Raw genomic sequence first — 16073 nt, forward strand, 5'->3', positions numbered from 1 at the left:
AAAGAGGTGGTGAATAAGAGGATGTAAGAGCAAAACACCAGGGTCTTATAACATTTTCCCACTGAAACAAGAAAAATGGTAGTCATGTTTGGAATCTAACCATCCACATCCTCAGAAATACATAGTCTCAGTTCAGGATAGAGTTTCCAAGGCTGTAAACCTTCATAGACACACTGTCACATCTTCCTCTCCGGAAGGGGCTGGTAAGAGCAGGTCAACAAATTTTCAATTCATGGCCAAATGCTTTAGCCATTGTGCAACCAGAGCTCCTTTCAAACCATAAAGGCACTTTAAAAACTCTGAAATCCCAATGGTTTAGAATTATCTCCTAAGAACCAAGAACAAAGGCCAACTTACTTGTGTTAAAGGAATTCTTTACCCCACAACACCCTTTAAACATCCTCAGGGAAGTTGGCAAATAATTGACAAACATCTAGACCATTTCTTGCCAAGGGCCAAACACAGGCTTATTGCTGCTAACAGAACCAGCTGCCTCCCATTCCTCTCAAAGAGGTTTAGGATTAACACATATTATGACTCTCTCCTGATTTTCCTTTTATGAAGCGTTTAAAATATAATAAAAGCACCTCTTTCCCATTTCTCTTTTCATAACTGTGAAAGGCCTCTTCCATTTTCTACACAAGTGAAACACAAACTTCCATCAGTTTGGGTCACAGTTGAAAGGAGAGCTTCTTGTTCCTGGTGAAAATGCATGAATCTCAGAGCATTTTCAGGCTCCTTGCTTGTAAAACTAAAAGCCCGTCCTACCAGTGGTTCCTTCCCCGTTCCTGTGCACATCCTCAGTCGGCCAGCGCTCCCTTTTGGCAGCGCTCATTTTCCAGCAAACTGACTTCTTATGGGCTGAGCAATCAGAGAGGGACACTCTCAGCCCGTGTTGGCCCCAATGCCCCTTCACCATCCCTCAGTTAACACAGTCACACCAGGACGGTGCCAAGAACAGGAGGAAAATACCTTAATGAGACTCTCAAGAGAAAATGCCAGAAGTTCATGAGACACATGAGATTTATGTTCTAACAAGGTCAAAGGGTCAGGAACCCAACTGCTATGACTCCTGGGAATTAAGTGACAAAACCACTTTTCTTATTCCATCATTCATTTGTCCTTTTCTCTGTATGACTCACATTTTCTTTCTTTCTTTGCTTCTGGCTCCTGCTCCATTGTTCATTTCTCAATGCTACACAGCAAGTTAGAATTAGCTTATTTAACACTAGTTACAAAAATCACATCTCTTGAGAAGAATCTCAAGACTCTACCTGTAAGAGTTAAAATTATAAAACTCTTCAAAGAAAATACAGTAAATCTTCAGGTCTTTGGATTAAGAAAAATCTTCTTAAATATGCAACTAAAACCCAAAATGGGGAAAAAGGGGGGAAAATAGATATATAAACTTGGGCTTCATCAAAATATCTGTGCTTAGAAGACACCGTCTAGGAAGTGAAAAATCAACACAAAATAGGAAAACATATTTGCAAGCAATATGTGTAGCTGTGAAAGCCTAGTGGGTAAGGAGTTGTGCAGCCAATCCAAAGACAGCCAGTTCAAATCTACCACATGCTCTGTGGGAGAAAGATGGGCAGTTCCCCTCTGTGTGATTTATAGCCTCTGAAAATCTGCTAGAAGCTTGGCTCAGAATCTGTTCAGACTCCACAGAACATAACAATATATATCTGATAAGGGGTTGTACTTAAAAAGACAAATAACCCTATTTAAAAATAGCCAAAGGATCTGAATAAACATTTCCCCAAAGGAAGTATACAAATGGTTGAGAAGCTCACAAATAAACTCAAAATTATTAGCCATTAGAAAAACCCAACTCAAAACCACAATGAGACAGCAACTGAAAAGAAAAACCGGACAATAACAACTGTAGGCAAGAATATGGAGAAACAAGAACTCTGATACACTTTTGGTGAAGATGTAAACTGATGCAAACAGTTTGGAGAATAATATTTTTTGCAACTGAATAAATCTTTATTAAGTTCCCACTGAGTGCATGAATTTAGGCTATATAACATAGAAAAGTGTGAGTTCAAATAGGCTCTTTTTAAAAAAGAAAATGAAAACTTCTCTATGTATTTCAAGTGAATCATTTAATATGAGGCTCAGTTTGATGTTACTATATATAGTATTGAGGAAATAGAAACATTTTCCCATCCACTAAAAAGGGTACCAAGATAAACTAGCCTGTTGGTGTAACAACAGCTGATCAAAAAGGCTAGAGAATTTGGAAGAAAAACGTGTACTTGGAAGCACTATCCTCTGAGGTTTCATTCACCTGAAGACAGAAAAATGCTCAAGAAATTAACTGGCTCAGAGCTATAATGAAAAATTGAGGGAAGTAAGTCACAGCCTGGGGGGAAAAATTCCAAGAGTAGAAGACACGAATAATTCAGAAGTGTCCCTAGAGTTGTGACAGCACTCTGAGCTACCCGAGAGGCCTAGAAGCTCATGCCCCTCTGGATAGAAGCGCTTTAAAGTGGTAGGTTCTCCAGTGCACCAAATGTATTTTCAAGTACAATTCTGGTATTTGTACCTAGTAATACAGAAGAAAAAAGCAGCAAGGAGAGAGTGTCAAGTATATAGGACATAAGATCACTTAGCAGTCCTAGAATTCCCAGTTCCAGTCTCTTTCTTCAGGAAAAACACATCCCGGCTCAGTCCAAGGCAACACTGGAGGCACTGCTACTGATGGCTTGTTATAAGTAGGAGGCAGCAGTTAAAGTATCGAATCCTGACTCTGGTCTTTCATCTGTTTAAAGAATACATGGGATAATAAACTACTTGCTGATGGCATTTTCTCAGGATCCTGTTGCAAACAGTTGCACCAAGCTAAAGAAGACAGGAGAGAAAGTTTTTGAAGACTGCGTCTGCAGTCTATCACTGTTCACTGTGCGGGTGCCACTGGACACCAGCACGCTTTCTCCAACCCCAGAGTCTATACCTGATCTGGAATTTTTCATTCTGGATTCTGATTGAGGGAAAATATTGAGATCCAATGGGCTATAAGGAGGACCTTTCAATTTCTGTAACAGCATCTGAGTTCTATGCATGTCCTGGAAAGGTACCTGCCCACTGGCTAATTCACATGCTGTAATCCCAACACTATAAATATCTGACTTCACATTATATCCATGTAAATCCTGTCTCAGTGGTTCTGGACTCAGCCACGGCTGCACTGACGTGCTGAACTGTGGGAAATCATACACAGCCCTATGCCTCTGTCCATGCTTAACCAAACTATGCAGATGGGAAAGGCCAGAGAGGGTCACTAGGCCATCACCAGAAATGAGGATATGGCTGGCTTTAATACTCCTGTGAATATAGCCATTTTGATGGAGATAGTTAAACCCCCTCACTGCTCCAAAGAGAATGTTTCTTACTAAAGTTTCACTCATCCCTGCAGGAAAGTAAGTCTTCAAGTGGTGACTTGCTGATCCATACGCCATAAATGGAGAAATAACCTAAAGCCAGCTGCCAACAGTGAAAACTGTCCAGTAAGTTGTAATATTGGGATGCCGGAAGAAGTGAGATAGAATCACTGATTTCTGTAAAGCTTTTAGACGTTCTTCTGTGCAATCTTCCAGATTTGTAATTTTTACAGTCACCAGTGATTCTGTAGGAGTGTGCCTTGCAAGATGGATAGAAGTCAAGTTGTCAAATCCTCTTCCTATTTCCACTTGAAGTTCATAGTGGGAAACACTAGTGGAACTTATGACTTCACTGGCTCCAGCGGACGGAGGTACCGGAGAAAGGGTGGGCTCATCGACCAAGTATTGATGGATACTGGTATCAGAGCGTTTTTCAGGTCTGAGTGATTCAACTCGTGTTCGTGAAGTGCAGAAACAATCCAATAGAGACACTGAATTACTTTAGTTCATAGAAAGTGGCAAAAATCCATCTATTCCAAAGTAGATCTTTATTTTTCTTTCAAGATGTAGAAACATCCCACTATTAAATCATGAGAATCTCTGAAATGACTCAAATTTGAGTCATTTCATGTTTCAATTCATTGTCACTGAGTCAGAGAAGACTCACAAATGACCCTCCAGGGGATTTTCAGAGACTGTAAACTGCATGGGATGAGACTCCCTATCTTTCTTCTTCAGAACAGCTAGTGGGTTTGAATAGCCTGCCTTTCGTTTGGGAGTGCCACTTCTTATCCACTAGGCTATCAGATTCATGTTTAGGAAAAGATAAACACAATTTGTTACTTGTTTTCATGTGAAGAAAGAATTCTCTTTAGATTCAATGTTTTTTACCTTATGATTAAAACACTCAATTCTCTTCTTGGAATTTGTTAACAGAAGGCAAAGATAAGCCAGTAATTCTTGCTCACCCTCTTTTAAAAAAAACCAAACAAACCCAAACACACCACCACCTCATTGCCGTGGAGTTGGAACTGACTCATAACTGGTCCTCTGAGGGTTTTCTCAGGCTGCAAATCATACGGAAGGAGACTCCCCATCTTTTTCCTGAGGACTTTCCTTTATCGGTGGTGGTCTTAATCTCAAAAGTTTACAATCATAAGTTCTTCAGATTCTTCTCTATTTCTTCAGACCCACCAAACTTCTCCACACATTTAAAGGGTGGCAGGGTGTTAAATTCGCCAGTGCTGGATGTTCCCTTCCACTTAACCAGTATCACTTCTTTGGTCTAACTTGGGCTTCATTATTTCATTTTTTAAAAACTTTCCAAATTTGATCATGGTACCTGCAAATATCTACCGTGGCGGCGACCGCAGACAGTGACTTTCCTCGGGAGGACTGGCATCGCGGGCCGGGGTGCGCGCGGGACCCCGGGAATCCGGGATCCCGCCCCGCGGAAGGGCCTGGCGAGCGCCCCGCGTGAGTCGTGGGGCACACGAGATCGTGGGGTACGACCTGATAGTGGGGTACGACCTGGACAAGGGCCGGCGGTCTGGAACTCTGCCCTAGGCCCAGGCAGCCCGCAGGGACTGGACTCGCCCCTGGAGAATAACAAGTGTTCCTCAAAACCTTAAATACAGACTTGTTGTTTTTAGGTGTTGGCCAATCAGCTGCAACTGGTAGTGACCTTATGAACATAAAAAATGGAACATCATCCTATCCCTTACCATCCTCACAGTCTCTGCTGGCCTCGAAAGTCTGCTGGTCATAAACCTGGCCTTTGTCACTCCTAATCATGTATTTAAGGAAAATAAGAACACATACACATAAAAACTTACACACAAATGTTCATATAACCCTTTTTCATCACAACCAAAAAGCAAAAAATGACTCAAATGCCCATTCACTAATAAATGAACAAATAAAATGTGGCCCATCTAGATAACAGAGTATTTTCAACCACACACACACAAAGGAAAAGATAATGATGCATGCTACAATATGGATAAGCTTTGAAAACACAATACTAAGACATCTGTTCCAGACAACCTTATATTGCATGATTTCACTTTTCTAAAATGTCCAGAATAGATTCATCTACGCTGTTGTTGTCGAGTCATAAGCGACTCATAATGACCTTATGAACGAAAGTCCTCAACACTTGTGTGACTTTCATCCTTTCTCCAGGTTCATAGGGTTTCTGGAGACAAGCTATTACGGAAGTAGATGCCACTCCTGCTTCCAAGCTTGTTTTATTCGGGGTGTGCCACCAAACACTGTCCACCATGGGGGAACTGACTTCTAATGACTACAGAGATTTTTTTGGTGTAATGAAAATTTTCTACAATTGATAGCAGTGATACTTAAACAACTCTATAAACATATTAAAAACCATTCAACTGTATACTTTAAACGAGTGACTTTTATGTGGAATGGTATATATCTTAATAATTAAGATATGCTATATCTTAATAAAAAACCTTGTTGGCCTGGTGGTTAAGACTTAACACTGCCAATCCAAAGGTAGGCTGTTCAAATCCACCAGCTGCTCTAAGGGAGAAAGATATGCAATCTCCTTCAAGTGGTTTACTTCCTCTGAAAACCCACTAGAAGGTCAGCTAGGCGTCAGTTCCAGGTCAGCACATAACAACAACCATGTATATCTTAGCAAAGCTATTCTTTTAAAAGAAGCTAGATGTCATAAAAACATATAATGTTTTAAGGTAATAAAACAACTTCCAACAACAAAAAAAGCCCCTGGATTAGCTGGGCATTCAGAGAAGACCTGTCACCAATTCTACATAAAGTATTTCAGAAAATAAAAAATGCTAGAATTCTCCCAGACTCATTCTATGAAGCAAACATATCCTTGATACCAAAGTCAGGTAAAGACACCACCAAAATAGAAAACTGTAAGCCAATATCTCTCATAAACACAGATGCAAAAATCTTCAATAACATCTTGGCCAATAAAATCCAAGAGTACATGAAAAAAATACCATAACCAAGTGGGATTCATAACAGGTATGCAAATAAGAAAAACAATCAATGTGATTCATCACATTAACAAAGCAAAGAACAAGAACCACATGATCTTATCAACTGATGCAGAAAAAGCCTTTGACAAGATCCAACACCCTTTCCTGATTAAAACACTCAACAAAATAGGGATAGAGGAGAATTTCTTCAACATAGTGAAAAGTATATATGCAAAAGCAAGAGCCAACATTGTTTTCAATAGAGAGAGATTAAAGCCATTCCCTTTGAGAATAGGAACTAGGCAAAGATGCCCATTATCACCTCTCCTGTTCAATATTGTATTAGAAGTCTTGGACAGAGCCATAAGACAAGAGAAGGAAATAAGAGGTACCCAAACTGGTAAAGAGGAGGTAAAATTATCTCGATATGTGGATGATATGATAGTATACTTAGAAAACCCTAAAGACTCAGGAAAGAAAACTACTGGACATACATAGTCAACCAATTCAGCAAAGTGGCAAGATATAAGATCAATATACAAAAAAATCAATGGGATTTCTCTACAATGACAAAGAACACAGAAATAGAGCTGAGAAAAACAATACCCACCACAATAGCTAATTACAAGATTAAAGACTTGGGAGTAAATCTAACTATTGACACAAAAGACCTATTCAATGAAAATTACAAAACATTACCACAAGAAACAAACAGAGACCTGGAGAAATGGAAAAATATACCTTGCTCATGGATAGGAAGACTCAATATTTTGAAAATGACTATTCTACCAAAGGCAATCTACAAGTTCAAAGCAATCCCAATACAAATACCAATTCCATTCTTCAACGAGATGGAAAAGGCAATTTCCAGTTTCATCTGGAATGGGAAGAGATCCTGAATAAGAAAAGCACTCCTGAAAAGAGAAGCAAGATGGGAGCATCTCACTCCCTGATCTCAAATCCTACTACACAGCCATGGCAGTCAAGACAGTGTGGTACTGGTACAGTGACTAACACACAGATCCATGGAATATAACTAAAAACCAGAAATCAGCTCATATACCTATGGTCAACTGATTTTTGTCAAGTCAAAATCAGTTAAGTGGGGAAATGACAGCCTCTTTAAGCGGTATTGGCAAAATTGGAAAACCATCTGTAGAAAACTGAGGCAAGACCCACACCTTACACCATACACAAAAACTAACTCAAGATGGATCAAGGACTGAGTAGTAAAGCCAAAGACTATAAACTTCATCAGAGTCAATCTTGGAAGAACTCTAGAAGCCCTAATCAACAGTATGAACAGTATTCCAAGTAGCATAAAAACCCTACAACCAGAACAGAATAAAACAGATGAATGCAACCTTCAAAGAATCAAATCCCTATGCACATCAAAAAACTTCAACAAGGCAAAAATGAAACCCACAGACTGGGAAAAATATTTGGCAATGACATATTTGATATGTCATATCTAAAATTTATAGAACACTCCAGCACCTCAACAAGAAAAAGATAAACAACACAATCACAAAATGGGCACAGGATATGAACAGACACTTCACCCAAGAAGACATTCAAATGGCAAACACATGAAGAAATGTGTTTTTTCTCACAACTATGAAATATCATCTCACCCCAGCAACAATAGTAAAGTTCAGCAAAGCAGCAAATAACAAATGCTGGCGAGGTTGTGGAGAGATTGGAACTCTTAAGTCACTGCTGGTGGGAGTGTAAATTAGTACAACCACTATTAAAGGTGGTCTGGCACTTTCTCAAAAAGTTGGAAATAAAAATACCATTTGGCCCAGCAATTGCACTACTAGGAATATAAGCTAAAGAAACCACAGCTGTCATCTAATCAGACTTATGCACAGCCATGCTTATTGTTGCATTATTTAAAATAGCAAAGAGATGGAAGGAATCCAAATGCTCATCAACAAATGAATAGACAGAAAATGACGGTATATTCACATAATGGATACTATACAGCACCAAAAACCAAAGAACTCTTAAACATTATACAACATGGGTAACTATGGAGGACTGAGTGAAGTACCTCAGTCACAAAAGGATAAATATTATTGTATAACAGTTATATAAACAGTATGTACTCTTTATAACACCACTGTTATAAAACAAGATTGACGTGAGGGGTTAGGGGGAAACTAAAAAAAAAAAAAAAGAGGGGACAGATAATGAAAACTGCATTGAAAGAACCATTTAAAATAAATATGAAATTAGGCATTACTTGTATGACAACAGTCCAGAATATGTGGTGCATTGTAAAGTAGACTGAGAGAGGGGTGAAGGGAGGGAAGAAATTGTGCAACAATGAATGAATGAAAATCTATTCTGTAAACTTCATTAAAATCACAATTTTAAAGAAACATATAATGTCTTAAGAACAAGAGTGTCACTTAGACACTGAAGGAAAACATGAAACCAAAGTCAAAGTTCAAATATGAAGCAAACATAACATCACATGATACTGAGCAAATGACAGAGAACAGGAAAGAGCAATACATGTGAACTGCTTCCCAGTCAGGCAGACCTGGCACCAGCCTTTCTCTAAGCAACATGGGATCTCAGCTCCTTCCTCCTCAGTCCTGTCATTCTTCCAGGTGCTGCAGTAAATGGAGTAACAGATCCCTTCAACAAACAGGACTCTGGAACTTCAAAAGAAATCCACTTCACGGTTTTCCCTCGTGTTGTCCAAGCCCACTTTGTACAGCTAGTTCTTCCTAATTTCTTCCATGAAATTTGGGACTGGCTCCAAACTTCTCCAGTCAAAATAATATTTTTTAAAAACCATTTATCACACTTAAGTCTCATTTCAGCAATGAGAATGTCCATACTTGTGTGCCAGTCAAAACTCAGCGTCTTGTTTAACTTTAACACTGCTCTTTCTCAGAGCAGATTCCTTACAAGGAGCAAACCTATAGAGGCAACTGTGAGTGAATGGCTCTAGTCTTCTCTATTTCCTCATTTCTTCTCTCCACTTCGCCTGAAGACACCTCTGCCCAGCTCTGCCACCTTGCAGAGGAGGGAGCTTCTGCCATGTTGGTAGAAAAGGTAATGGGCAGGGAGAGTTTCCCTTGAGTGGTATTGTCCTGTCTTGTCAAGCGTTTACCTTCTCCCAAATAAGGCTTTTGCTGGTCCCTGGAAATATTTTATTGCTGAGCCTGCAGGTGTCTTGACTGGACATCCAGTAATGCAGCCCTAGAGGGCTTCTTCCTACTGGGGTCTCCTTTCTCCATGGGACCCTCACGGCAGGATCTAAGCTGATGCTCGGTCTGCTCTTTTCTTGGAGGATCAAGCTGGTCAACTCAGTACGTGAAAATAGTTACCTTCCAACTGCACCCTCTTTCTAAGGCCACATGATGCTCCAAGAAGCTCTCTAGCTTCCTCTGGCCTGTGCCTAATGCCAGTCCAATGTGGTCATTAACTGCTAAGTTCTGCAAATGCTTCTCCCTGATCACCTCGTTCTCCAAGGATTTATCATGGCAAAAGGTTGGCAGTTCTAATCCACCAGCTACTCTACAGGAGAAAGATGGGTACTCTCTGCCCACAAGGATTTTCAGTCTTGGAAATTCAAAGGAGGGTCACTCTGAGTTGGACTCTAGGTTGGAATTCAAAATGCCACATAAATTCAGTAACTTCTCCCAAACATTTGTCTCTTTAATCCCTACTCTTTTTATAGGCCGGGGGATGGCCCAGGGTTCAACACTGGTTTCCACCCTCTAGCCCTGCAAGTCTTGCTTAGTCTGACACATACTGGAATGTGGGAACAGCTGCTGGCTACTGTTGAAACCCTCGCAAGGACCTGGAAATAAATCTGCCAAGTTTAACATCCTATAACAGTGACATTTCCATAGTGAAAACATCATAAATGCTACCAATCAATTTTCATGTTTTGGAAATAATTCGTAAAAAAAAAGACTGACTCCTAAAACTTAAATGTGAAAGTTAAAGTACTTTTTCTAGAAAAGCATTATCATTGTCAAAAATTGGGAGGTGGGAAGGAAAAGAAGTCAAGCTAACTTCTTCATCTTACAAAAATGGAGCCAAAAGACAGTATTAAAAAAAAAAAAAAAACAGACAGTATCCAAAGTCTACAAACCCAACATTTACAATATAATTTAAAGTGGTAAAGAATGCAAGAGCGGAAACAAAAATATTTAAGAAGAAGGGAAGCAATCAACTGGACTGTGACCCAAATCGAGTCTCTGTACAAAGATCCAAACCTCACCCTAACCTGCACATCTGCTAATCCCCACCAAGCTCAAGCCCACCATTGTGCTCACTCTGTCAATATACTTTGTTGAGTGTCTTCCTTTTTTCACTGATCCTCTACTTTCTCAAGCAGAGAATGTTGTTGTTAAGTGTTGTTGAGTCATGGAGGACTCACAGCAACCTTATGAACAAAAGTCCTGAACACAAAAATAAATAAATAAATGAATGAATGAATGAATAAATAAATAAGTCCTGAACACATATAACTTTCATTATTTCTCTAAGTTCATAGAGTTTCCAGAGACAAGCTGTTTCAGAAATGGATGCCACTCTGCTTCCAAGCTTGTTTTAATTTGAGAGCTCCATCAAACACTGGTCCACATTTGACACATCAGTGTCATAGTGTTTACCATTACAGCAACCATGAGTTACCTGTGTACAGCAAATTGACAAACCAGTGCTATACTACTTAGAAGAATAGTTGACCAAAAACAATTAAAAGCAGGCCTGAGGGCCACAGGAGAAATGGCCCAAATGTTTTGTGTGTGTGTTATTTTATTCTGATTTATTTACAAAGTTGTAATACATTGTTTTACACAAAAGATCCTTCCCATTTCCTTCATCCCACTCACTCATGGAATTGTACAGTTCTATGATTAACACCCTACCCCACCCATCCACACCCCTCTATACAAGGCTAAATCCAATCAGCTCACACCAACTGCAAGCAACTGTCCCACTCAAGCTTCAGTCAAAACTGAAAACACACCCAAAAGCAGGGAATACACTGATACAAATCCTTCACTGTTTGCAAGATGGATACAAACCCCAGGAATACTATCACCAGGAACAGTTATTAGTTTTAAATAACTCTTTCTGGGATGTGTAAGCATGAGTAGGTTCTGGGAGACACACACAGAGGCTTAATTAGGATAATGACTTTGAGGATGATTTTAATAAAAGACTGTTTAACACTCTATTCTAAGTGAGGTTACTATGGGACAAGAGTCAATTGGACAGCACATAATAACAATAACAGTAAGAAGGCTAATGAAAACAGAATGTTAAAGAATCATAAAACATGAGAATGGGTCCGTGCCCAACAAAGGATGGAAAAAATGAGTATAGTATGTTTTATATATGTCTGTATGGGCATGTACAAATACACACACACACACATATATATAAATCTAGCATACTTTGGGCATGTTGCAAGAAAGGACCTGTCCTTGGAGAGGGAAATCACGCTTGGAAGAGGGGAGGGACAGTGCAGCAGAGGAAGACCACCAATGAGATGGACTGACTCAGTGACTCGGGTAACAGAGTGTGTCAGAGACAATGAGGTTGGTTCAGGATAGAGCAGGGTTGGTTCAGAGCTGTACAATAGCATCACTATGAGTTGCAAGTGACTCGACAGCACATAAAAACAACAAACAATTTTAATATATATTCTAAGAGAAATTAAGTCTCTTCATTGTTGTTGTGATTTGAGTGAAAGTTTACAAATCATGTTGATAGAAGTTAAGCATTATGTGCCAAATTACACAACTATCATGAACCCACGAGAGCTGGAATTTAATGGAAAATGCACTGTTTCTCTAGATTTCTCAAGTTTCTGCCTTTGACAGGATACACTCTTAGCACTTTTCTATCACTCCCTATTTGTCTAGGAATATATTTGATTTCTCTAATCTGACAAGAGACCTCTGGTGGCCTCTTGGTAAGAAGCTGTGCTGCAATCCCAAAGGCAAGCAACTCAAATCCACCACCTGGTCCATGGGAGGATGGGCAACCTGCCTTTGAAAACCTTCTGGCAGTCAGTTATGAGTTGATTCAGACTTGACAGCACACAACAAAAACAACATGTTGCTAAGTTTCCACATTACACTGGTTCCAGCTTTCACAGGTTCTATGGTAACAGGTCAGAAAGTTTTAAATCCAGACCTGACAAAAGCCTACATTCTTTCTCCTCCATCAGAATGAATATATGATGTTTATAAATCACTCTTTTCCACCACATTTATAAATTATTATTTTCCCTTAATTAAAAACTCTAGGCAACCTTTTAGTACTCTCAGTAAGAACTGATAGCCAGTAGAATTCAACTCCTCCTAATCTCAGCCTTCTCTACCCAACACTTTCCACAGATAGCAAAAACTTACCAAGCTCCAATCCAACATGAGCACCAAGCTGTTCCTGTTCTTCAAGCGAGTTATCATAATCCAAATATTTTAAATAAATCTCTTTCAATTATTTCTTTTTCACTTATCTTTCAAAAATACATACGATGAAAGTAATATTCACAGAAGAAAACTCAGAGCCCACAACCATCAGAGTCCTTGATTACAGTCCCAACAAACAAAACCCGACTCGGGCTATTTAGGCAGAAAAGGAATTTCTTGTTCGGTATCAGGTAGCTCACAGAATCTACAGGAAGTAGTCTCAGAAACTCGGGAAGGAGCCAGGGGAAGCTGGGGGTTGGAAGCTCTACCAAGGTCATGTCACAGGGAAGCCAGGTCCCTTGTGACAAGCTGTGGATACCAGCTGCCTTCTTCACCCCATGAATTCTGGGCTACCCTGGGTACCCAACAATCCAAGCCTTCAGCTTCAGAATCCTGGGCAAGCACTTCAATGGACTGAGATGCAGATCACAATCTGGCTGTTGGCATTTAGCAAGAGTATGCGTCACTTAATAACCACAATATGTTCTGTGAAATAGGAAGGAAGCTATATGATTTGGATGTTGTACCTATGGCTTGACCGGTACATAGAAAGAGAACTACCAGAGGTTCAAGAAGAGGCCATTGGCACCAGGGATATCATTGTTGATGTCAGATGGATCCTGGCTGAAAGCAGAGAATACCAGAAAAATGTCTATTTGTGCTTTATTGACTTTGCAAAGGCTTTTGACTTGGTGAATCTTAACAAATTATGATTAACATTGAAAAGAATGAGAATCCCAGAACACTTAATTGTGCTCATGCAAAACCTACACTTAGACCAAGAGGCTATTGTGCAAACAGAGCAAGGGAACACTGTTGTTGTTATGTGCCTTTGAGTCGCCTGCAACTCATAGCGACCCTATGTACAACAGCCCTAAACTCTGCCCTGTCCTGTGCTAATCTCACTGTCTCTGACACACCTACTCCCATCACCCCAGTCGCTAAATCAATCCACCTCAAAGAGGGTCTTCCTCTCCTGTGCTGTCTCTCTACACTCCCAAGCATGACATCCCCCACCAAGGACTGGTCCCCCCTTGCAACATGTCCAAAGTATGTCAGACAAAGCTTCAGAATCCTTGCCTCCAAAGAACAGCCTGGTTTAACCCTCTCTAGGACAAACCTGTTTGTTTTCTTAGCAGTCCATGGTATATTCAATACTCTTCTCCAGCACCACAGCTAAAAGACAAATTCTTCTTCTATCATCCCTAGTCATTGTCTAGCCCTCTCATGCATAGCAAGTGACTGCAAAGACCATGGCCTGTATCAGGTGCACCTTAGTCTCCAGAGTGGCATCATTGCTCTTCAGAACTCTGGAGAGATCTCTAACTGCAGACTTTCCCATAGCAATGTGTCTGTTAATTTTCTGGCTGCAGGTACCAAGTGATGATTGTGGAACCAATACTAGAGCTGTTAATAATCTCAACTTCTTCACCATCTATCATGATGCTTCCAATAGGCCTACAAAGTTTAAAATTAAGAAAGGTATGTTTTCAGAGTTATATCCTTTCTCCGTATCTATTTATTCTGTATTCTGAGCAAATTATTGGAGATTGTGGACTCTGTGTAGAAGAATATGGCACCAGGATTGAAGGAAGATTAATCAATAACTTTTTTTTTCTTGTTGTGAACCAGCAAGTCAGATCCAATCAGCACAGAAGGAGATTGTCCATCCTTCTCCAGTGGAACATCTGGTGGATTTGAACTGCACACCTTCAGGGTTGCAGCACAGCTTCTTGCCAGTAGGCCACCAGAGCTCCCTTTTTTCAGTAACTTCTGTTACGTGCATGACACCTTGCTTGCTGAAAGTGAGGCCTTGAAGCGCTTGCTGCAGAAGGTTAAACACTGCGGCCTTCAATATGGATTGCATCTCAATGCCCAGAAAGCAAAACCCCTCACCACTGGACTCACAGGCAACATCATAATGAATGGAAAAAAAGCTTTAATTGTCAATGACTTCATCTTACTTGGATCCACAATCAATATAATTGGTACCAGCAGTCAGGAGATCAGGAAACATATTGCACTAGTAAAGTCTACATTTAGGAACTTCTCCAAATAATTGAGGAGCAGTGATTTCCGTTTGAGGATTAAGGTGTTCCTGATTCAGGCCATGGTCTTTTCAGTCACTTACTATGAGAAAGCCTTTTCCTTGGAGAAAGACATCATGCTTAGAAAGGTGGCAAGATGGCAAAAGAGAGGAAGACCCTCAACCAGGTTTGACACAGTGACCACAGCAATGGGCTTAAGTGTGACACAAGAGATTGATTTTGAGGATGGCACAGGATGGGACAGGGTTCAGATCTGTTGTTTGGAGGGTCATTATGAGTCATACTCGATTCGACGGCACATACACCACCATGAACACCTATGTCTGGAGAAGAAGAGGATCTGCGATGTGCTGGGGCTGCTGTGTGGCCTGTATTTTGGGTAGTTTCTGCTGCAGACACCTCAAGTGAGCATTGCACTGAGTCCCGCCTGGCTATCATCATCATCTCCACTAAGCTAGCTGCAAAGAAAACTAGATTTCCCACTAAGAACCTCCCAAGAGAGGAGACAGTGAGGCCCAAAGAGCCTGAGGGTCCCTGAGTCAGGGCTGGGGCACCTGGTTCACATACCAGTAGGTATTGTGAATAAAGGCATTGTACAGGGCCCCAGCAGGCAAACACAAGGGAGCAGAGCTGTGAAGTGAGGATAAGGCTAGGATCTGGGCTTGGGATCTATGACTGTAGGAAAGCAGAGGATAAAAAGGAGGAAGAGAGAAGTATTTAAACTTGACAGTTTAGATGCTGCTACAGATGAGTGGGGAGCACTTACTGGTTTTTCTAGTTTAGGATCAGGAGAGGGAGAGTCAAATAGGAAAGAGGGGAGGAATCCCTGATAGTAAACCCAAAGTAAATATAAAACCACCCCTTTGAGCCAAAAGTTGATTCTTTGGCTCTTAAAAGACACCGCGCACTCCAGCTTCTACTTGCTGGTATTAATAGCTCACCGTCCACCAGGGAAGATTCACAGGTTACTTTCCCTGGTCCTTTCTGGGCTTCCACCTCCAACTCAAGGACCATGGATTGAGGAGGGTGCTGCAGGTCTGACTTGAGAAGATGGGGTGAAGCAGTGGGTGAAAGCGGAGGGCAGTGGGCACTGCTGCAGCAGGCCGAGCCGCAGGAAGGGTAGGGTAGAGTGTGGCATGTGGAAGGAGTGGAAGGTGAAGGATAGATAGCTGAGGCAGAAATGATGTTGAATGGCAAGCAAGGACA

At 40.7% G+C, this 16073-nt stretch overlaps 1 protein-coding gene and 1 pseudogene across 1 annotated transcript in view; both read right to left on the bottom strand.

Annotated features, from left to right (window-relative positions):
• The window catches only part of FAM189A2 (family with sequence similarity 189, member A2), a gene marked incomplete at its 5' end in the record, with an annotated part of 97567 nt that overhangs the window by 57708 nt on the left and 23786 nt on the right, over window positions 1–16073 (bottom strand). The window lies entirely within an intron of this gene.
• LOC102848044 lies at window positions 2627–5183 on the bottom strand (annotated as a pseudogene).

Source organism: Elephantulus edwardii, unplaced genomic scaffold, assembly GCF_000299155.1.
Source record: "Elephantulus edwardii isolate Elephantulus edwardi_28Jun2011 unplaced genomic scaffold, EleEdw1.0 scaffold00141, whole genome shotgun sequence".
Classification (NCBI taxonomy): domain Eukaryota; kingdom Metazoa; phylum Chordata; class Mammalia; order Macroscelidea; family Macroscelididae; genus Elephantulus; species Elephantulus edwardii.